The sequence below is a fragment of the Dinoponera quadriceps genome, unplaced genomic scaffold, assembly GCF_001313825.1.
Source record: "Dinoponera quadriceps isolate SergipeBrazil2010 unplaced genomic scaffold, ASM131382v1 scaffold2872, whole genome shotgun sequence".
NCBI lineage: Eukaryota > Metazoa > Arthropoda > Insecta > Hymenoptera > Formicidae > Dinoponera > Dinoponera quadriceps.
This window is the reverse complement of record NW_014556992.1, coordinates 410,618-411,408: the sequence shown is the minus strand read 5'-3', so window position 1 is coordinate 411,408 and position 791 is coordinate 410,618.

The window sequence follows — 791 nt, the reverse complement described above, 5'->3', positions numbered from 1 at the left end:
CATTTTCTCGCAAACTTCATTCTTGATTGAAAATACACACTGTCCCTAATCATCTAAATCACACGATCCCTAATCAACATTCTTGATTATAAATACACTATTCCTAATTACGAAGTGAAGAGCTAAGCTTGTTAAGGAAATAACATGTAAAGATGTAATCTAACGCGCGAGTATCCAATAACTTGGTGAATTTCATAACGATCATCATACACGGCTGCCCGTCTTCCGACTCGATCGATCAATCGTATCGAGCGGTATCTAATATTTTGATTGAACGACATTAGTCGTTGCGAGCTAGCCGGCCGATTCGAAGTTATTCATTAACTCACCTTAGAACAATGTTGTCAATTATTACGTGTAACGATAAGATGATTATAGGGATGGAGATTATAGAGATATGAGAAAGCACACAACACTCAAGAATGAATCAGGCATAGTTACGTAATACCGGTTTATACCTTCTACATCGTGAAAGTTGCAAGCTCGATTAGACGGCAAACTGCATTCGCGTAAGACATCCTTCGAATGAAATATCAAGAGATTTTACTTTCACTCTTTATATTTATTTCAATTTATTTAATGAATCCACTTCTTAAATTACTCTCAAATTCTCGAAAATAGTAATAAATGAATTCTCAGACTTTTAGGACAGACCACGTCATCGTGACGATCAATTGCATCATGATCGTAAAGATATAATATATAATTCGTACATTCTATTTTAACGAATTTATCCATCCCCGTGTAACTGAGTATCTCGCGCTTGCTACTTTTTACGAATCTTAAAGGTT